Source organism: Larimichthys crocea, chromosome XIII, assembly GCF_000972845.2.
Source record: "Larimichthys crocea isolate SSNF chromosome XIII, L_crocea_2.0, whole genome shotgun sequence".
Taxonomy (NCBI): Eukaryota; Metazoa; Chordata; class Actinopteri; family Sciaenidae; genus Larimichthys; species Larimichthys crocea.
The window spans coordinates 39,505,001-39,528,544 of NC_040023.1; the positions used below are offsets into that span (position 1 = coordinate 39,505,001).

The 23,544-nt window shown below is 41.8% G+C and overlaps 1 protein-coding gene and 1 non-coding gene across 4 annotated transcripts in view; both read left to right on the forward strand.

Moving 5' to 3' along the window:
• LOC104922109 (uncharacterized) overlaps positions 1-23,544 on the forward strand; it is a 70,840-nt gene that overhangs the window by 19,940 nt on the left and 27,356 nt on the right. The gene's annotated exons all lie outside the window — the stretch shown is intronic.
• Positions 10,692-10,854, forward strand: LOC113747529 (U1 spliceosomal RNA). The gene has a single exon (XR_003463686.1). It is a non-coding gene; the product is annotated as a U1 spliceosomal RNA (small nuclear RNA).

Here is a 23,544-nt window from a genome sequence, read left to right on the forward strand (position 1 = left end):
TTTGGGTTGCATGTCTCACAGTCTTCAACTAGTGCCGTGTGCTACAGACTGTGCAACTTCGGCAACATTGTATATTCGGTGGCGATGCAGTTGAAGATGTTTGAAGAAAAACTCTGCCAACATTGTCTTAGTTGTATAGCAAATTTATTACAACAAGTTCAGTATCATAGCAAGTAAAGCATTACTTGGAATTGGCAGCAGAATGAACTCTTTATTATCTTTATAGACAACAAGAGCCCGAGTCACCCATGGATGGACTGACTTCACTGAGTCTGGGCTCTTTCTTATATACTCTTAGGCAAATTTCATATATCCTGCCTATTTTCATCAAACTTTCTCTATGACATAATGGTGTAATATAAAAACAAAAAACAAGTGCTCTCTGTTTGATTTACAGCATTCTGTGTGATTATATGTGCATTCCAGTTTTTCAAAGAATTATATTTCACCTTAAGAGGGGTTGTTTCCAGTTACCAGTGTCTACATTACATCATCTTAAATGTTTCAGAAAATGCATTCCAGTTTTTATGCATGATATATATAATTCCTACTCAAACTACAACATTAAGAAAACAGAAAAACAGTTTAGAACAGTCAAGCACTCAGTCAGTTTAGCAGCATTCATGAAATTTCCAGGTTATTCCTATGTTGACACACCTCAGTTTCTGGTGAGGTGTCTGCACTTAGATGCCTAGTTACATACTAACCAAGTAACGGTTTACTTGATACAATACTGAACTTATTGTAATAAGTTTGTTATACAACTAAGACAGTGTCGGCGGAATTTTTCCTCAGAACTCTTCAACTGCATGACACTTAGGTTTGTTTCTCATGTCCTTGAACATTTTTTAATTTCCTTTCCCAGGCAGCTTCAACAAACACATGCTAGATAAGGGGAGTACACAAGATATGCAAAAAGACAAAACACGCATACACTCCCTCTAAGAGTTAAAACATCTGCAGCCCAGTACAATCCTAATTTTTATAACAATTATTATTATATTATATATTAGTATTATTATATACATATAGTTTACATCAAGATAGTTATTTTCTCTTCAAATATCTTCAACTGCATCACCACTGAATATACGACAATCACCACTGAATATACGACAATCACCACTAAATATACGACAACTTTTCTGTCACACACACAGTAAATATAATATTTCCCCATTAAACTGACCTATCACCATAAAATCTATCCATTTACTGCTTCAAGTACAGATACATTTACAATAACTTATTTATTTAGCTGCACCACAGAAACCAAAGTTCTCAAACTGACATCATGTCAGCCAGATGAACCTAACTAGCCACTGCAAAATCAATCTACCAAGTGAGGTGTACACATAGGTGTGTTACGGGAATTTGAAAGAAAAACCCTTAAATAAGGAGGATTGGATTCAAAACATCAAAGTTTAAGTTGAATTTATTGTTCTTGTACAAGAGGAGCGTTTCACAGTGCAACACACTAAAGGGGTTACAGAGAAAAAGGCTCTCTGAGGAGCGTTAACGGTTGGTTCTTATACATTTTCCTGAAGATGGGCTGTCTCAACCCCTGTAAATTGTTAACAGTCAATTTGCATATAATGCATTTAAACAGCTTTCTTCAACATATCACCTAATGAGTAGCCAGTATGTCCCCAATCTTGATGTCATCTCTCTGACCTGTCCCTAGGCCTCATTCTGTTCTGAAATCCCTCTATTCATACATTAACCTGAACTTCACCTTACCCTGCCAGTCTCAGAAAAACAACAATAAAGGGAAGTGCCCTCAAGACACGTAATAAATAGGAACAAACATTGTATAAGTTAAAACATCTAACTAGCTGTTGTGGAAATATACATTCAATGCTTATATGAATTTTAAAGTATGTGCAGTTTGACTACTGATGCTTAAAGCTTGCTTAGAATACTGTTGAAACAAAATGTGTTATTTTGAACTGCGCTTTGAAATGATAAAATGATGCGGCAACAGCTCCTTGCTGTTAGATAAGCTCTGTGCAGACTAGTAGTTATTGCGCCCCAGTTTGAAGCAAACAGGATGTGTCACTAGGCCTGTCTCTGAGAAAGGAGAAGTAGTCACAGGAAACAGGGGGGTCTGCTAGCCTGTTTTCTGAGAACAGCAAAGTACAAAAGTGCTAAGGCACGTCCTATGTGTGACTTGGTCTTAACGACAAAGTAATTATGTGCTATGTAACCATTGGGTAAAGAACGGGGATGTGTGATGCTTACATGTAAGACTGCCCACTTGTGTGTGTTAATAAAAACAGCCTAAGAGCTGTGGGGGGCAGAACTCAGCAGACCGGAGTAGAGGCAGACTGCGGAGTCTGTATATGCTGGGTTTTACCTTTGCAAAGGCGAAACTGAATACTTGTATTGTGTCTTCTTTAAACTGAATATCTCTCTGTAGTCCACTAGGTCAGCAGAACTCGGGGTAGTTAGGATACCACCAACACTGTGTAACCCTAATTTTTATAACAAGGTGCATAGTTACATACTAATACTAGTACTAATATATATACATATGGTTTACATTGAGATACTTGTCTGTGTCACTAGCTGTTAATTTGGTCCATCTGGACTTTGAGGTTATTTGGATAGAAGTACCAAAGAACCGCTAGGATGGCGCCACTGTCAGGTGTGTTGATATTTGTGTTGAAATCTAAATTTAGTTGAGTCATGTAGGATCGGGTGTCTCGGGTCCCATGTGGTGTTTTTTTTTTCCCATGTGTGTTTCCTTGGATGTGGTTAAGGGAGAGATCAGGTCAAAGGTTAAGAACCATCTGTTGTGGACTGAATATACGACACAAGAAAGTACATTGTCGCATGCAGTATGTTATGGGAATTTTTAAAGAAAAACTCTTGAATAAGGAAGACTGGATTTAAAGTATCAAAGTTTAAGTTGAATGTATTATTCTTGTACAAGAAGGAGCATTTAACAGTGCAACACACAAAAGGGGTTACAGACAAAAGGCTCCCTGAGGAGCTCTAACAGTTGGTTCTTATACATTTTTTAAAATGGGCTGTCTCGGACACCTCCCACCTGACTGATTATGTTTCTTGTCTAAATGACAGTTCCCAGGCCTGTCTCTCACGTCCTTGTCTCTCCTGTCCTTGAACTATTGATTTATAATTATCTCTCACCTGCCAGCCTCAGTAAAACACAGGCCAAATAAGGAAGTGCACGAGACATGCAAAAGACAGGTGTTGTATATTCAGTGGTGATGCAGTTGATGATGTTTGAAGAGAAACTCCGCTGACACTGTCTTAGTTGCATAACAAATTTATTACAATAAGTTCAGTATCGTACAAGTAAAGCGTTACTTGGAGAGCCCCTGGCCGAATAATGAGACTCTCTTGAACTGTGCAGGGCAAGCCCTTATATACGGTAGGTTATGCTTACAAAGCATATAATCAAAAATAACTTACCCCAAGACAGGTGACATTTAAGGACAGATAGCTAAAAGAACTTCCTTTCCCAAGATACCCCATCTATGGGCCTTAACCTTTGACCTGCCCTCTCCATTAACCTTTCTTAAAATAAAGCACACACAAAGCAGGAAAAAGCTACCTCACTTGTGACCTGAGACACCCCATCCTACATAGATCAACACACCCGACACCATACCAGGATGGTGGATCTCCGGTACTCCTATTCAAATAACCCCAAAGTCTTAGACTACCAGCTAGCTACACAAATAAGTGTCTTAATGTAAACTATCTATATATAATAGTACTATTGTTACCTTGTAACTATGCATCTATGTGCAGACACCTCACAGGAAACACACACACACACACACACACACACACACACAATATGAATTAAAACATCTGCACCCCAGTATAATCCTAATGTTTATAACACAGGCGGATGATTTAGCTGCATCTCCACTTCCTCATTATACTGGTAACACTTTTAGCACCTATTATTACAGGACATGAGTCTGCAAAACCAAGCTATAAATGAAGAAATATGTATATCTACTGTCGTATATTCAGTGGCGATGCAGTTGAAGATGTTTGAAGAAAAACTCAGCTGACGCTCTCTTAATTGTATAACAAATTTACTGTTAAAGTAAATGAAAAGTGATTTTAGGAAATAGGATTGATCAGATTTGAATGAATTAAGCTGTATGCTTGCCCTTGCTAAACTTTGCAAGAAATATATCTACTGCAGTTAAAGATTAAATTGTGGACCTCAAATTTCATAGCATCTCCTAAGGTTGCAATTATCAGGTATAGTGTGTTTAACATCTTTAACGGTTCTAACAGGTTACACTAGCCCAAGAAATTAACGAACCCTTGGGGCTTACTGTCCAAGCCACTAAAATCATCCTAGCAACCATACCAAGTGCCCAGATCAATGAGAGGAGAGCTGCCGTGAACGTACGCAGCTAGTGTAGTATTTGGCCCTAGGGGCTATTCGGTCAGGTGCTATACTAGAGTAAGCAGTGTAGACGTGCGGATGAAGGTAGTTAGAAGCTAGGCAAATCTCCTCGCCACCAGCTTAAACAGTCCTCTAAACTGTCCTAATAGGTTAAGACCCATGAACTTGAGGATCGGACCCGTTAGACAGAGAGCTCCTCCAGTACCACCTGTACAGGGGTAACTCGGGATCTAACAGTAGCAAGTAAAACATTACTTGGTGAGCCCCTGGCCGAATGATGAGTGACTCTCCTAATCTATGCGTGACAAGCCCTTGTATACGGTGGATCATGCCTCCAAAGCATGCATCTAAAATAAACAATACCATATTGCTCAAATCCTTATCATTACCTCTTATCTGTACAGTGTACAAAGACACCACACGAGACCTGAAACCAACACCAATGACCTCCTCAACATACATTGCATCATAACATCAAATGATGAGAGACCCTCCTGAACTATGTGGGCCAAGCCTTTATATACAGTAGATCTTATGCTGCAGACACCTCACTACTCAATAGGGAGGAGGAGTGCAGATCAAATGATTAATCAATTGTTTTTTTATTAATGCAAAAACATGTTTTGGTTCCAGCTTCTCGTATGTGAAGATTTGCTTCCTTCCTCATCCTTAATTATTTTAATAATTTTACTTTATTTTGAACTACTTTGGATTTTATATTGTTGGACAAAACAAGCTTTTACATTAATGCATGAATAATAATATTATATATATATATATATGTTGTGGATATTTTTCTGCATTGTTCATGTTAAGTACAAGACTGATTCTTCCTTTGAAAGTTTGTTAGTTGTGCTCCACCGTGACCCTGAAGTGGATAAGCGATTACAGAAAATGGTTGTTTGGATGGATGAGCGACGAGACTTCACATGTGCTTAGAGGGGGGAGGAGTCCGTCTAGAAATCATCTCAGCTGCGCCAGATTGTGATTTGCCCACATCGAAACCAAACTGTTCTTCCTCTGCTGTGTTCATTTGCATTCGTACCGAGGCTCCGCGTGGGCGGCAACAACACCTGTTTTTTTCCTTCCTGCGGATATATTAGATGAGCGGATCTGGTTGGACTTTTCTCTAACTCAGCAAAAAAACAACTTTACACGACTTTCCTCTGTGGAGTGTTTCCAGTTATGCGCGCAGTAACTCTTCACCATGGAGAACAATAGCTTTGGCTGCCAGGTGAGTGTTTGTGTAGTCTGCATGCTGCTGGCTTGATCGCAAATCAGTTTTATTTGGTGGAAAATCAATATAAACACGAGTCCCATTTAGTCAGAAGCATGTGTGTGTTTGAATATTTGCATGCGGTGTTCATCTTTAATTCTGTTTCAGGAATTATTTGAGCTGCTCAGTTTAAGAGGTTTGATTTGCTGTGGCGTTACTGTGATGTTGCGGTTTTATTTTGCATGCAGCAGAGCAACAGCTGTCTAAACAACTGCAGGGACCTCACTGAAACTGAACAAATTATTGTTAGTTAGGATTATTTTTTTTCTTTTAGAAGCTTTGAATGTGCTTGAAAATTAAAGCTGTGGCAAATATTCACATGTGTGCAATAAATATATTGCACAAATATTTACGTATGTGTGCATGAGGGCTTCCCATCTCCCTGGTACCGCCACTTCATGTTTTAGTGGTCCACTTCGTGTAACACGGGACTCACACAGGAGGCGTTACAGCAGCGTGACGGCTGCGCCACGGTTTAGCTGCGTCCTTTGCCCGGCGTCACACCGGGCGCGTGTCAGCCGCGTTACGGCAGCGGAGCGAGCCGGCCGTATTCACGCGAGATCACGCGAGAATCCTGGACGCACGAGAGACCCCGCGATAAACTGTGTATAAAGAAAACAACAACAACAAACAGCTGACCTTGCTTCTCCGACCTGGAGGAGATCATAAAAAGCATCTGTTGTGTCATAAATGATTGTGTCTTGTTCCACTTCAACAATTAGTCTCTCGTCTCCATGTTGAGACCCTTTGATCGATCTTTGATCACCTGGTGCCACCGGTCATCATGACGTAACGTTGGTGTGAAGTTGTAAAAAGCTACATGAACTGCGTATTGTGTTTTATTTATGTAACGCCTCCGGTGTGTGTGGGCCTTTTATACAGCAAAAAGTCCTGCCCACCTTTTAACTTTTATTCACCTATGACTCATGCCTGGACATGCCTATCAAACTTGTTTCAGTCAAAACTAAAACTGCTGTTCCTAGAATGGCCATATGAGGCTGGCTACAAAACAAGCCAGTCTTTATAAGTCCCCATATTGAAATGTCTAGTTTCACAGCAGAAATAAACATGTTTACAGCTTGATACAAAGCTCATCTCTATTTTATATATAGTTGTAACTAACCTGTTCAGACTATACTAAAGCTCCTGCTTTCTTTTCTAACAGCTTGTTAATTAGGGCCCAAACAGTGACCAGTGCAGGGAACCCACTGACTGTAATGATGGTTTGTTTGTAGCTGATGCCAAGTCCAAGATCTGATATTATGTTCATTTGTCCAGATATGGTGGCACCTTAACCATTGCCACAGCCTCTGGATGGGTTCACCCAAATGCTACATTCCTAGAAAAACATTGTAACACTGACACTGAATAAATAATTGTTATTTAGCACTTTGATTTTTAGGACATGAGCATATTTTTGAGTGACAAAATGTAGGACTGCCAAAATGGCAGCTGCAAGAGCCAGCATACTATATTAAAACGGCTCTTCGGAAACCTGTGGGTGACATCATGGATATGACTTCCACATTCACACTGTTGTCACTGTCTAAACAGTCACAGCACCTCCTACTGGCAACAGGAAAGTAGACCTTGTGTGACAATCATCATTTCATTTACACAGTTTTCATGGTGTGGTTTACACTGTAAATGCTGAATCATAATCAATTAGTGGGCCTTCTCTAGCGGCACATGCTGGACACAGGATGGGACATTTACCTCCTTAACTCCATGACAATTCAGAACTATGTAGCCTGACTTCAAGCGACGATGATGCCGGCCCCCCTCCCTCTCCCCGGTGTGAGGGCCTATTCATCGCTGCTTGCAGCTTTAATTGCTAATTGGGTTCATCTGGCAGCACAGGGGCAAACTGTTAGATGAGCTTAATGAGCAAGGTTGCTTGGTGCTGGATTTAACCTGTGGTGGAAAAGGGATGTTAGTATACACAGTTATCTTTGAATGCTCCACAGTAATCCATAGTATCTGAAATGATTGCTGGATAAATTTATTCCTACAGAAGACATGTAAAAAAGGTTTACTATACTGAATAATAATGAACTTCTGTCTGAGAAAAAGACGAGACAGGAAACCATGAAAACAGGAAGTTTAAAAACAAGACTCATGTACCAATCAGGAAGGACGACACTCAGGATAAAAAAACCTATAATAGGAGGGATCCAGTATCACTGACTGCTGGAATCCACTGGACACAGCTGTGATGCATTCTGGGTGTATGGAAACCCAGCCAGTTCAAATTTTTCACCCAGTTGTTACTGCATTGTCACCAGTAATCAATGAAAAATCAACGTGTTAACACTTAAACAACATGTTGAGAACACATATATTTGAATATTATCCTCTCTGCTCTGGTCCATTCCAACTGACCAGAAGTCAGACACACAAACGGCATAAAGAAATGAATAAATAACACCCCGTGGAAACAGTTTAATAACATAGCCTGCTTAGTCAGGATAGAAGCACAATAAACTAGGGAAACATTTCCAAATATGAGCAAGTAGTCCGGTGGGAAAAACTGGTGAGGTACAGCAACGAGTCAATGGGACAGCTCACAACAGAAGGATATCTACAGACAGGTCCTTTTTAAGTGTTGTTTCTCCATGACACTAGTTAGGCAAGGGTGATGTTAGGAGATTGCAATGCAGTGATCACACCACTAGATGCAACTAAATCCTACGCACTGGAGCTTTAATGGGCATTCTTTAGTTTCCTTTGTCTTGGAACTTGATCTTGTCTCCAACGGCCACCCTACCTTTAGAAGTGACATCAAAAGACGAAACAATTGTACACTATGTGTATGTGTTATGGAAAAGTGGTTAATTTATTAAGGGAAATGCTTACATCTTTTTGACAGAGATGATGTGATTGAGTGATTGCTTTAAAGGAAAAAATTCATTGAGTAAAAATAAACAAAGAAGCATATAAAAAGTAGATATAAGCTGTGATGGAATAAGGTGATAAAATCACTTGACCTTCCCATCCAAATTTACTATACAAGAAAGTTTTAGCCACAGGTCAGACCTACCCTTGGTGCAGCTCTGTATCAAATAGTAACAGAATGCAATAAACTACCTCAGGCCTTCATGGCACCTAGAACTGACTTTGGTAATCCCCTGACTTTAAAGATATTTTTGGCTTTTTTTAAGCTCTGTTTGACAGAGACAGCTGAAGAGTGACAGGAATGTGGGGAGAGAGGGAGATGGGGTATGACATGCAGCAAAGGGCTGCAGGTCGGCTTCTAACCGCTGCGGCAAGGACTGAGCCTTTGTACATGGGGCGGATGCTCTACAAGCTGAGCTAACCGACACCAGAGCTTTGTGGTTTTTAGTGAAATGTCACAACAACTATTGAATGTTTGTCATGACGTTTAGTACAGACATTTGTGGTGGAAATTATTATTTCTCTTTGAGGTGTCTGCACCTCACTTTAAACCCAAGATAACACCACAAATGCTACACGCCCAGAATTAGTCAAAGAGAATGTCTTTACCCATGGAGGTGTTGTTGTCAACATATTCTAGTCTGGAGACACAGATGTCTGTTTACGCAGATTGGAACGTCAACGGCCTTTCTGTTATGTCTAGAAAGGCAGCAACAGGCCTCTTCGACCCCGGCCACCACAGTGTTGAGATATGGTGGCACCTAGTCAAAGACAAAACAATTAATACTGCTGTGGACCTCAAGGCCCACACATGACCTTGTGTAACCTAAGGATAGAAAATTCCTTAACAGTTAGCTGTCAATTTGGTCCATCCGGACTTTGTTAATGAATGTTAATGATGTGTTGTAATGTAAGTTAAGGGAGAGATCAGGTCAAAGGATAAGGGCCATCTGTTGGGGCATTTTGGGAGCTAATTAGTATGATTTTCTGGATTAGAAAAAATAAACATAAGAGACTAACATCTAAAAAAAATTTCTATGACCGGAAATACCTCAAGAATGACATGATAGTTTTTTTTTATTTTTATTGAGCATTGGCAAGACACATACATAGCACAAGGAGGAGAGAGAGAAAAAAATCTCTGAACAAAGGAACAATGCTCACATTTTTTCTTTTTTTTTGTACTTATCATGAACTAATACACACAAATCACCCACCCACCCACCATCATTAACGAACAAAAGGGACACTCAAAAGAAAAAGTAATGAAAAGAGAAGAAAGAAGGGGAAAAAAAGAAAAAAGATTCAGATTCACCATAGGTTAACCATACACTGTTTACTATAAAGTGACACTGCTGCTCAGTGACATTAAGGAGGCATAGTTTTGAGTCCATTTAAGTATGCCAACATTGGATTCCAGATGGAGAAAAACTTATCCCTAGACCCCCTGAGTGTATATTTAATCTTTTCTAGTATGAATTGCATCAGGTCGCTCAGCCACAAAGACACTTTAGGTGGGCTTTTGGATTTCTAGTGCAGTAATATTCTTCTGCATGCAAGTAGAGTTGTAAAAGCAATTATGTTTTTATGCATTTTCCTAATTGTCTCCTGTCTCCAGTTTTGCTTTAGAGAAGTGAGTGCGATGTAAAATCTTGAATTGTATTATAATTTAATTTTGCACAGGAAGTACTGTCGTTTACTCTTTGTAGCGCTATTCCAGGTTTCCTCCCCCGAGTCATTCACCCACTTCACCCTGATCTTTACAAGTGTTGTATTTTTAAAAGAGGCAATACAGTCATGTATTCTTGAAATTAGCCTTTTTGAGTTGAAAGGAGTTTCTAGTAGATCTAAAGTAGGTCTAAAGCAGAAACTGAAGGTATGTATGGAAAGTTGGGATCATGGCGCTGAAGAAAATGGCGGACTTGGAAATACCGGATTAGGCTGGACTGAGGGATGCTGAATTTTAATAATTCACCAAAGCTTGTGAGGTGTCTGCACACCGATGCATAGTTACCTACTAATGCTAGTACTATTATATACATATGGTTTACATCAAGATACTTGTTTTGCTTGCTAGCTGTTATTTTGATCCATCCTGACTCTGAGGTTATTTGGATAGGGGTGCCCCCTGGCAGGGGAGATACTATGAACAAGAAGGTGGTTCACCCAGGGCGAGGCTCAGCCATTGCACTCCAGCTGTGCTGACCCCTGCGAATTCCCCAAATGTGGGAATCTTGACTGCATAATTTCTGGTCGTGGGGGACTGCGTTCGCGCTCTCCCTGACGAGGGGGCGGCAGTAGCTCAGTCCATAGGGACTTGGCTGGGGAACCAGAGGGTGGCTGGTTTAAGTCCCGCATGGACCAAATATGGAGAGGTGCCAGTTCACCTCCTGGGCACTGCTGAGGCCCTTGAGCAAGGCACCGACCCCCCCCCCCCCCCCCCCCCTGCCCATCACTCCACCATCTCTCTCCATCTCCATCTCATCTCCTTGTACTGTGTGTGTATCTGGGTTAAAATGCATGTAAATAAAAATAAAAAGAATTTCCCCCTTTGTGGGATTAATAAGAGCCGCCATGTTGGCAGGTGTGCTGATGTTTGAGATGTGACGTAAGTTGAGGGGGCCATGTGAGACTGGGTGTTTCTCTCATTATTCGGCCAGGGGCTCTCCAAGTAACGTTTTACTTGCTACTGTTAGATCCCGAATTACCCCTGTACAGGTGGTACTGGAGGAGCTCTCTGTCTAACAGGTCCGATCCTCAAGCCCATGGGTCTTACCCTATCGGGACAGTTTAGAGGACTGTTTAAGCTGGTGGCGAGAAGATTCGCCTAGCTTCTAACTACCTTAATCCGCACGTCTACACTGCTTACTCTAGTATAGCACCTGACCGAATAGGCTTACTCTAGTATAGCACCTGACCGAATAGCCCCTAGGGCCAAATAGTACACCAGCCACTTACGTTCACGGCAGCTCTCCTCTCATTGATCTGGGCACTTGGTATGGTTGCTAGGATGATTTTAGTGGCTTGGACAGTAAGCCCCAAGGGTCCGTTAATTTCTTGGGCTAGTGTAACCTGTTAGAACCGTTAAAGATGTTAAACACACTATACCTGATAATTACAATCTTAGGAGATGCTATAAATTAGAGGTCCACAACTTAATCTTTAACTGCAGTAGATATATTTATTGCAAAGTTTAGCAAGGGCAAGCCTACAGCTTAATTCATTAGAATCTGATCAATCCTATTCCCTAAAATAACTTTTCTTATACTAACGGTGATCAGTCGATCCAATCCTTTCACAACTGCTGGATTCTGTCAAACTCCTGGCTTTGTCCAAAGCCCAGAAAGTCCCCAATGTCCGCAGTCTTTTATGGGCAGGACGAATGTGAGAAGAATCTTTGTTGGCCTGATTAGAGACCCACAGCCAGTCGGGGGTGGTTATCCTCCGTGGCACGGCTCCCTGCTGTTGGCTGTAGGTTGTTAGACTCTTTTCTTGCGATGTTGGGTTGTTCGTCTGTTCCATCTCTGAAGTCATAAGTCTAAGTCCAAAGACTCAATGCTCCAATGTGGTCGATCGTTCAGCATGTCTTGACGACGAAAATAACCATCTCCAACGATCTCCGTTGTGCAGTGTCTCTTATACTCCCTGCTTGCCGGATTTTCCCCCCACCAGGCAACAATAACTCATTTTCCGGATTCTAACCATATTAGGCGGCAATTGTCACAGTCCATCCTCCTTGTTTGTCCATCCAGATGTCTCCTGCTTGCTTCACTTACCCCCTCCCTTCTCACCCTTTCTCTAGTTGCTCAAGATTTCCTGGCTCAACCCCTCAGCACGATTTAGTTATGGTTATTTTCTTAGCTACCAGCTATTGCAATGATTTAACAATCTCCAGTAGTCAGAATCAAAATTCAGTTATAGTCACACTCTTTTCTTATGGTTACATTCATTTCAACATTTCATTCTTACATCGTTCAAACACAGAATCCTCATTAATCATATTTTAGCTTAGCTCATTTTTATCTTTATGCATTACTCACATACTCAGAAGGAGTGTCCAAAGGCATATGCTATTACTGGCAATAATGGGAAGTCTCTTCGCTCCCAACTCCCAGGCCTTCTGCTGGGGAGTTTCACTTTTCCATTTGCAAGGCCAGACAGTGAGAAACTCTGTCATCTGTTTCCCAGGTTGTTACATTAACTCTTTCGTTGTGTTATAGGATCAGGGATCTCAACTCACTTGACACTACGATACTGAACTTATTGTAATAAATTTGTTATACTACTAACACGGGACTCACACAGGAGGCGTATCGGCAACGTGACAGCTGCGCCGCGTTTTAGCTGCGTCCTTTGCGCGTGTCAGCCGCGTAACGGCAGCAGAGCGATCCGGCCATATTCAAGTGAGATGATGCGAGAGTCCTGGACGTACGCGAGGAAGAGATCATTAAAAGGATCCGTTGTGTCATAAATTATTGTGTGTTGTTCCATTTCAACAATTAGTCTCTCATCGTCCATGTTGAGACCCCTTGATTGTTTGACTGCTGACCTGGTGCCACCGGTCATGACGTAACGTTGATGTGAAGTTGTAAAAAGCTACATGAACTGTGTATTGTATTGTTTATTATGTTGATTCTGTGTCGGATTTCCTGTCTGGTGCGCAGTGCTCTGTTGAAATTTACGAGGTTTAGCAGCGGCTCGTGTCAAAAATAGAAATGCTACGGAATGCTCATGCCATGGCGCGGAGAGACGGTTCTAGGACGCCTCTGGGACACGCCCTGTGTGAGTGCTCTTATTGACTAGACTGGCAGCTATCTGCTCCGGTGACCACGCCGCAGCCGTAATGCGGCTGTAATGCCTCCGGTGTGAGTGGGCCTTAAGACAGTGTCGGCAGTGTCAGTTTTTCTTCAGACATCTTCAACTGCATCACCACTAAATATACGACACTTGCAAATGAACCATTTATGTACATGTCCTTAAACTCATAAATGCCTCGTCTCCATCTCCATCTTCTCCCGCTTATCCGTTAATCGGGTCGCGGGGGCAGCAGCTTCAGCAGGGCGGCCCAGACTTCCCTCTCCCCGGCCACTTCGTCCAGCTCTCCCAGGGGGACCCCAAGGCGTTCTCAGGCCAGCCGAGAGACATAGTCCCTGGAGGGACGTGCCCGGAACATCTCACCAGGGAGACGTCCAGGAGGCATCCTCACGAGATGCCCGAGCCACCTTAACTTGTTCCTCTCGATGCAGAGGAGCAGCGGTTCTACTCTGAGCTCCTCGCGGATGGCCGAGCTTCTCACCCTATCTCTAAGGGAGAGCCCAGCCACCCTGCGAAGGAAGCTCATTTCGGGCGCTTGTATTCGCGATCTCATTCTTTCGGTCACTACCCAAAGCTCGTGACCATAGGTGAGGGTAGGAACGTAGATCGACTGGTAAATCGAGAGCTTCGCCTTTCGGCTCAGCTCCTTCTTCACCACGACGGACCGGTGCAGAGTCCGCATCACTGCAGAAGCCGCACCGATCCGCCGGTCAATCTCCCGTTCCATCCTTCCCTCACTCGTGAACAAGACCCCAAGATACTTGAACTCCTCCACTTGAGGCAGGATCTCATCCCCGACCTGGAGACTGCACTCCACCCTTTTCCGGCTGAGAACCATGGCCTCGGATTTGGAGGTGCTGATTCTCATCCCAGCCGCTTCACACTCGGCTGCAAACCGCTCCAGAGAGAGCTGAAGGTCACGATCCGATGAAGCCAACAAGACTAGATCGTCCGCAAAAAGCAGCGACCCAATCCTAAGGCCACCGAATCGCAGCCCCTCGACGCCCTGGCTGCGCCTAGAAATCCTGTCCATAAAAGTTATGAACAGAACCGGTGACAAAGGGCAGCCCTGGCGGAGTCCAACTCCCACGGGAAACAGGTCCGACTTACTGCCGGCAATGCGGACCAAGCTCTGGCACCGAGAGTAAAGGGACCGGATAGCCCGTATCAATGGGTCCGGAACCCCATACTCCCGGAGCACCCCCCACAGGACCTCCCGAGGGACACGGTCGAACGCCTTCTCCAGGTCCACAAAACACATGTAGACTGGTTGGGCGAACTCCCATGCACCCTCCAGGGCCGCGCTAAGGGTATAGAGCTGGTCCACAGTTCCACGGCCAGGACGAAAACCACACTGCTCCTCCTGGATCCGAGGTTCGACAATCTTGCAGACCCTCCTCTCCAGGACCCCCGAAAAGACATTCCCGGGGAGGCTGAGGAGTGTGATCCCCCTATAGTTGGAGCACATCCTCAGGTCCCCCTTTTTGAAGAGGGGAACCACCACCCCGGTCTGCCAATCCAGGGGCACTGCCCCCGATGTCCACGCGATGTTGCAGAGACATGTCAACCAAGACAGCCCCACAACATCCAGGGCCTTAAGGAACTCCGGGCGGACCTCATCCACCTCATCCATTGTCTGAAGATTCAGCTTCCTTTTATATAGTTCAGGGGTGGCATCAACTATCTTTATTGATTTAATGAGCTCCTTTTGTTCGGTTCTATTCGTCTTCTTTACCTTAGCAGAATATGATATAATCTCACACTTGATTACTTTTAGTGTTTCCCAAAGAAGCGAAGGTGAGATGTCATCTTTTTTGTTGAATTCTATAAAGTCAGCCATTTTTTGGCTTAGTAGTTCACGAAAGGTTTTTTCAGCTAATAAATTTTTGTCTAATTTCCAAGGGAGGTGTTCCATTTTGTAAAGAGGAAATGCAAGATCTAATAGCACAGGGGCATGGTCTGAATCAACTATAGTTAAGTATTCAACTTTTGTGACAAAGGGAAGAACAATCCTGTCAATAAAGAAATAATCTATTCTGCTATATGAGTGGTGTGCAGGGGAAAAATAGGATTGCCTTGTTTTGTGGAAATAAAAAACGCCAGGGGTCAACACTTCCCATCTGATCCATAAAAGCTATCAGTAGTCTTGCCATTTTTGAAGGATGTGTAGACTTAGAGTTGGAGCGGTCTAGCACAGGATTAATTACACAGTTAGGTCTCCCCCAAAAATCTGTTGTTGTGAATTTAGATCTGGAATTAATGAAATATTTTTTTCTATAAACTTGTCATCGTCCTGGCCTGTGGCAGAGGAGCCCAGTAACCATTACAAACCGTCCCTCTGGGTCTGAGGTAACAGTACTTAAGCTAAACGGGATTTTTTTGTGTATCAATATGGCTGTTACACATATTTTGGAATTAAGGTTGGAGTGGAACAGATGACCCACCCAACCTTTTTTTAACCTGACTTGATCTTTAACCAGTAGGTGGGTGGATGGTTGAATATTCTGGCTCTTTTTACCGGCCCATTTAAGCCTTTGACATTACAACTAAGAAATCTCACAGCGGCCATTTTTGCATTGTTATCTCCCATGTGTAAATTAAAGGAGTAATACGCAAAATGATGAAGTAATGAAGTTGTTGTATATTCAGTGGCGATGCAGTTGAAGATGTTTGAAGAAAAACACCGCCGACACTGTCTTAGTTGTATACCTAATTTATTACAATAAGTTCAGTATCGTAAACAAGTAAAATGTTACTTAGAGAGCCTCCAGTCGGATAATGAGAACTCTCCCGAACTATGGGGGGTAAGCCCTTATATACCGTGGAGGTTATCAAATCAACATTAGTATACCAGTTGTGTAAGATGGAAACTGAGGAAATGGGAGACAATGAGAGGCCCCTCTCTCAAGATGCCCCAACAGATGGCCCTTATCCTTTGACCTGATCTCTCCCTTAATCACGTTAAAGGAAACACACAGGGGAAAAAAACACCATCATATGGGATTTGAGATACCCTATCCTACATGACTCTTAACATACAATGTAATACATCATTAACATTCATTAACACACTCGACAGTGATGTCATCCTGGTGGATCTCTGGTACTCCTAATTTAAATAACCTCAAAGTCTAGATGAACCAAATTAACAGCTAACGACAGATAATTATCTCAATGTAAAACATACGTATATAATAGTATTAGTATTAATATGTAACTATGCATCTATGTGCCCTTTCCCACTTCCCAAACATATACAAAACTAGAACTATACTTATATCTCTCTCTCTCTGAGGTAAGCTGCAGGCTACACATGGTTCCCCAAAACTTCTGGTATAACAGTTTCTTATAACTTCTGTCCAGGAAGGCTCCCGGCAATCAACTGGTGGTGCCCCGGTACTGAAGTTCATGATTCCAGTTCGGGTGGTGTTTGGAAAAACGTCAGGACCCATCACTTGCATAGAGTTATACTAATGTTGACTTTGATTGCATGTCTTGGGGGCATAACCTCAACAGTATATAACGACTTGCCCCGCATAGTTTGGGAGAGTTCTTATTACCCGGCTGGAGGCTCTCCAAGTAACATTTTACTTGCTTACGATACTGAACTTATTGTAATAAATTTGTTATACAACTAAGACAGTGTCGGCGGACAGTGTCATGTATTTAAGTCAAACAAGCAAGTCTCTGAAACAGGAGTGTGACACTGACTTGTGTCAAACAATATTTTATGTGTTACAATACTTCTGCAATAAGATGACAAGAGTTCCTCACCCCTGGTGTAACTGTTAGGTGTGCTTCTTCAACGGGGAGGAAGTTGGCTGCTAGGTAGGCATACCCTTAGGGTGCTTTTGACACCAGCACTGTTTGGTCTGCTCTAAACGGACCAGAGTTTGTTTCCTCGGATAGTCAGGTTCGCTTGGGCAGGTGTGAAAGGTCATCCAAACTCTGGTCCGCCTGAAAACGTGGGCCTCGGTCCGCTTGCAAGTGAACCCTGGTGCGGTTCGCTTACAGTTGGAAAGCAAACGGACTATCCAGCGAACCAAAAATCAGAAAGCCAGTCAGTGAACCCGGTTTTCTTCTTTCTGGGGCTTTTTTTCTTCCTAGTCAGTGCTTGTTTTGGGCTATACCACCCCCAAAGAAGCAGCTGTTGTAACTGCATAACGTGTCCAGGCAGCTTGGTCTTCTTTCGTGTAGTGCAGTATTAAAATGAACAAAACCAATGAAGGTGTGAAATTATTTGGCATTCCCCGCACAATCGAACAGAGTCCCCCACTGGTGTGAAAGTGTTGTATATTCGGTGGCGATGCAGTTGAAGATGTTTGAAAAGAAACTCCGCCGACACTGTCTTAGTTGTATAACAAATTTATTACAATAAGTTCAGTGTTACTTGGAGAGCTCCTGGACTAATGATGAGACTCTCCCGAACTAAGCAGGGCAAACCCTTATATACACTGGATGTAATGCTTTCCAGACATGCAGTCAAAATAGGCAACAGTATATTCTTGTTTAAGAGAGGAACAGAGAAAAAACAGAGGCCTTCTCTCAGGATGCCCCAACGGATAATCCCCCAACCTTTGACCTGTCCTCTTCATTGATCTTGCAAAAGAAAAACACAGACAGAGAAAGAAAAAGTAATACCACATATGACCTGAGACACCCCATCCATCATGGATCATCACTCCTGACAGTGGCGCCAACATGGTGGCTCTTTGGCACCCCTATCCAAATAACCTCAGAGTCAGGATGGATCAAAATAACAGCTAGCAAGCAAAACAAGTGTCTTGATGTAAAGTAGGGCTGCACGATATGGCCTATAACCAATATCTCGATATTTTTAAGCTATATCGCGATACACGATATATATCTTGATATTTTTATTTCTCCTGTAAATCACTATGAATGTTAAATTCAACCCTTTGATGCAAAAAATAACATCAGTATGATGATTCAAGTAGACCCTTCTATTAGATTAGTAACAGCTGCGCAGCGTTTTAGCTGCATCCTCTGCCCTGCGTGAACTCACACCGGGCGCATCTTGGCAGCGTAGCGAGCCGGCCGTATTCACGCGAGATCACAACATGGAAGAGATCATAAAAAGCATCTGTTGTGTCATAAATTATTGTGTGTTGTTCCACTTCAACAATTAGTCTCTCTTCGTTCATATTGAGACCCTTTGATCGACTGACTGCTCACCTGGTGCCATGACGTAACGTTGATGTGAAGTTGTAATAAGCTACGTGAACTGCGTATTGAGGTTTAGCAGCGGCTCGCGTCAAAAATAGAAATGCTATAGAATGCTCGCACCGTGGCGCGGGGAGACGCTTCTGAGATGCTCCGTGGTGCGCCCTGTGTGAGTGCTCTCATTGATTAGACTGGCGGCGATCTGCTCCGGTGACCGCGGCGCAGCCGTTACGCGGCGCATACGCCTCCGATGTGAGTGGGCCAGTGGGCATTGTCTCTCCTCATTTGATACAAAAAGTACGCATGCGCGCAGGGGATTTTTCTGGGTGGGCGGGGAGGTGTGCTGCGCGCTGTGAGGAGCACCAGGAGTGAGGGACACAGGCAAAACTCCAGAGAATTAAATGCAGACGGCTTTTACGTGAGAAGTACTCGATGGTCGCGATATAGTCATTTTATACATCTCACGGAGAACAAGCCGCGATATATCGAGTATATTCGATATATCGCCCACCCCTAATGTAAACCATATGTAATAGTACTAGCATTAGTATGTGACCAGGCATCTATGTGCAGACACCTCAAAAGCAACATTGGATTAACATCTTGGTGTTAGCATAAATAGTGAATGTCACACTCAGTGTACTGTAAAACAAAACAAATCTTACTACTACCATCAAATAGAACAACTTTCCCTACAATCTGCATCTGGAAGAGGTGCCTGTCTCTGAATAAGGATGATCTTTAGCATCTGATCGACCTATCTCTGTCCTCTGTCCAGTTGTTAGGATGTATTTATGTTAAAGTTTTCTTTCTATTGTAAAAGAATGTCTGCATTCATTCTTCAGTGTGACATTCACATATATGGTACAGCTCTAAAGGCTCGAGACAGATTCGATTAATCGGTTAACTGTTGAAAAGAATTTAATCGATTAAATTAATCGGGTAAACTGAATCTAGGGCCATTTTCCACAGGTGTTTTTTCAGTGAGATTTCATGGTGTCGCCAGTTGAGGATGCCATTGCTTAATCTAGGCCACACTGAACGTACCTGAACGCAACACGGCGACAGACCCGGAGTATGGAGCAATTCAAACTAAGTAATGATGACAAAGACGCTCAGTGTAAACTCTGCGGTGCTACGTTTAAGTTCAGCAACTCTACGAGTTCGCTAAGATACCACCTTCAAAACCTTCAAAGCATTAGCCACTAAGAATTAAATACATGCTGATTGCTAACATGCTAATGCTAATTGCTAGCGCGTCATCGCTCTCTGCTCCTGTGTGTAAATAAACATGATCAGCTCACTCGTCAACATTTCTGCGGGAAATTGTTTAATAGAGGCCCTCTAATTTTACTGTCACCTTCCTCAGGGATGATTGAAGCTGTGTTCAGTATTACATGTTACTGTAAGTTTCCAGGACTAGTAATCTTACTGTGACCTTTCTCAGAACAAGGGAGATTATAAGTGCTGCTGCTAATGTTTCAAGTTTTTCATCTAAGTTCTTTACCAGATAATTATATGTAGGCTTAATACTGTGTAGGCTAAGCCCATATTGTATAGCTTTAAAAAATATTTTATGTTGCTTAATGTTTCACATGCAACAGGTGAGCCAGTGCACAATTATTTTTTTTTATGTATTTCAATTTTCTGTGCAGAATTTACTTTGGTTAAATGCCATATCTGTACCGTATCCCAACTGGTACAATAAAACATTAGTTGATATACCATGCATTTTTTATTCAGTATATAAGCAATATTTAGCTTTATGTTAAAGACACCGTGAGAAATGTATGTTCTCAGGAAAAAAGCCGCTTATGGGTTAATCGTTAGTCGATCGATAAGGTCAATCAACTAACAATTAATGAATTAATTGATAATTTGCATACCTAATTGGTGTTGCTCCTAAAGCCTTATGGTGAGTAAACAGATCAGGTTCAGGAGGTGACCTAATGGAGGAGAGCCAGAGTTTCCAGGTGTGGTGTGTGCTGTATAAGGCTGTATCTTTCTACGTTAAACAAGATTGTCTGTGGTCCTGTGGATTGAGCACACATATAGCATCATACAAAATATATTAATGCCTACAACATATATTAATGGCTGATCATATTTTATACATATATGCACTTGCTGCTTGATCAAGTTCAGATCAACAATTGTCTCTTGTCTGTCTCAGCCTGCAGAGGAAGAAGTTGCAGCTCGAGCTATAGAGGAAGTCAGTTGGACACACACGAACCGTCTCTAATGCCGTATATGGACCAGTCTTGAGTGTACAAGTGTACCTTTAACCTAGTTACCTAAGACTGACACAAGACTGACACCAAAAGAGCGGGTCCCTCTTTGATTGGCTGTGACAGAGAGGATGATTTATGGGATGTGACTTTACACAGAGTCTATATGAGCTTGATATTGAGGAAGTTATTTAGGTTTCTCTTGGTGTTTTACTGTGACAGAGGTATCCTCTGCAGCGAGATCTCCAGGAGCTCCTGTTAAAATAATAAAGCTTGCTTGTGTGATATTTAACTACTCTCAGAACTCTTCTTCACATCAACCAACTCAGGTGGAAGCAGCAAGGATGCTTTCAACAGTCCCCACAGCTATGAAAACAAAAATCCTATTTCTGTGTTGTTGATGTCCCTTTCTTTTCTGTTATAGATCTGCCTAATCAAATGTAAGCGGATATCTGATTTTAAGCAACATGTCAGCTCACATGCACATCAAAAGGTGGGTATTATACTTCATGTACTTCAACACTGGCTCTAAATCTGTCCTTTTGCGGCCAGAGGGTGAGGTGAGGGAAGTGCAGTCAGCAACTACGCCAGCTTATACCACTAAATCCTACACAGCACTTATTTTACTTGATGGTTCTCAAAGCATTTTCTAGAATAGGCACACAGTTCTCACTTTGAACCATTCACCAACCAAAATCAAAAGAAGGGTGTGGACGATGAAGCAGTATGTGACTGTGAACTATTTAAATGATGATGGCATATGCACGCATACCTGGACTGTTTATTTTGTGAAAGGACATGGACGTAGAAGGTGTCCATACAGAGTCAACACCAGGACCTTATTTGTCAGATGGTTGTAACTAACAACCTGATTAGAAAATGCAATGTTGATGGATACTTTAGCTCTCTCATTAAAAAAGACTGTATGACTTTCTGATGCTTTAACCTTTTCACTGTCTATTCAATTTAAAAATAAATGTAACCGGTTGACACTGTGACCTATTGACTATTGAATTGGATTGGATTGATTTGAATTTAAGTATAACCTCTTTGGTAATGCAAAAATAAATTTTCCACAACACACCTGAGCATGTTTCTTCTGTTCTTTATCAACAGAAAATGGAAGAAGTCTTCCAGACGGGTAACACTCATCTTTACATTTAAGTTCTTGTATTTCTGAACTGAGAGCACATCACGTCAGATTTTATATCCAGTTAATTAATCTTTGTTTTCTTTTCTTACCTGTTTAGATATGTTAAAGGGTCTTGGTAAGCCGCCTTCTTCTTCTTCTTCTTCTCCTCCTCCTTGTTTTGTAGTGTTATGGGAGTTCCTGTTTACAGTCTAACAGATATGTTGAATGTATTTCTTTCAGAAAATGTTTGCAAAGCTGCAGTTAAATTAATCTTACTGTAATGTTGATTCATTTTGTGGTTATTGCTAAAAAATAGCACTTCTGGCTGATCAAAGATCTAAAATGAATCCTTAAAGTTGTTATTTATAACTGACAGAGTAATAAGAAATATAACAAATGACGAAAGATGAATTTCATGAGATTTGGATCTGGATGCTATTGAATCCCAATCGTAATTACTGTTACCTTCTGATTAGTGGACATGAATGTGTATCGCAACATATGCATGCTCATGGTAAACGTTTTGGTGATATTTGGACTTTTTGGACTTTTTTAATTATAAAACAATTGAAAATGTGGAATAGTGGTCTAATAACATTATCTATACGCTACCACACTATCTACCAACAACCTAATTAACAATAAAAAATGAATGATAAAAATATGATAATAACCTATATATTTTTATGTGACTGCCATTTTGCCACTGTATGCAACTGTTTATTTAAAGTTTAAGACTGAAGTAATGTGGGCTGTCCTGAACAGCTCAAGTGTAACAATTTTTCTTTCATTGTTCCTCTACAGTCATCATGCCCAGTATTACAATCTTTAGACAACCCGTCCTAGGTTAGTAAATCTTGATCTTGAAAAGTAAATCTTAAGTGAACATGTGGTGATATGTAAGAAAAATATGTTTCAAGTGAAGTCAAACTATATTCATGAGAAATAGTAGTCTGACAAACTTTTCAGGGCTTCAAAAAATGTCATTTGTAGCTTGAAGTGTACTTGACTTTATATGGGGTCATTCACTGAATAATAAATAAACATTAGATGATTAAGTTATCAACATTATCAATTAAGTGAATATTCTATTTGAAATGTACTCTCTCTTCCAGGGTTGTCTCTGCTGACTTTGTGTTTCAGTCCAGGGACAAAGGTCTTTTTTTACCTGTGTCATGTCTGTGAGGAAAAGGTTTCATCAGACAGGATTACATCCCACCTCTGTTCTCGTGACCACTGCAGCAACTACTTTGTAAGTGCTGAACATGCTAAAAATTAACCAATGTTTTAAAAATTTGGAAGCAGAGTTTCATTTATATTTTGTATTTTAGAACTACACAGACCCCGATGTACTGAGTTTCGCCTGGATGCCCAGCATGGATATGAGGGTCATTCTGAAGGCTCGGATAACAAAGGAAGCAAAAGAAAAAGGGATTGGGCAACTACAGGTTAGTTTGAAGGAAAAGAATGGAGATCAGCAGTATGAGTAAATGACTGTGGAGAAGCCAACTCAAATCTGAAGGTTACCTCCTTACAGGGGATATTCAACACAATCATAGACCTACGAGAGTCGCTGTTTGACATGACACTATAACTTACCCAGTATAACCTGATG